Raw genomic sequence first — 427 nt, forward strand, 5'->3', positions numbered from 1 at the left:
GATCCAATAATGGCTAAGCAATCTTTTCATGAATTTTAATTATGTTCTTCCCAAATTAATATTTCTATGAATATGTTTTACATTAGTGCTAGCCTTTTCCAGATCCTTTTCAAATTTTTTACTTAATTACTAGTGTGTGAATATTTTTTAATAAAACCATTCCTTTTAATGATAAATATGAAATGGAGTAGTATGGGACCGGTGAGAAAGAAGTGACTACTTGTAAAATAATAGAGGCTGCTTGACGGTTTTGTTGTTTCTAACAGATGTACTCAAAGGGAGACTAGAAAGACTAAAATTTTGGTAATATTTATTTATTTATTTATTTATAATTTTTCAAATGAAAAAATTGATTTTTTTCTTTTTCCTTCTAGAGAGTAATTGGCCGATTTTTTGTTGATTCGGATGATCACAATCAAGAAGAATT

Source organism: Lycium ferocissimum, chromosome 11 (genome assembly GCF_029784015.1).
Source record: "Lycium ferocissimum isolate CSIRO_LF1 chromosome 11, AGI_CSIRO_Lferr_CH_V1, whole genome shotgun sequence".
NCBI classification, from domain to species: domain Eukaryota; kingdom Viridiplantae; phylum Streptophyta; class Magnoliopsida; order Solanales; family Solanaceae; genus Lycium; species Lycium ferocissimum.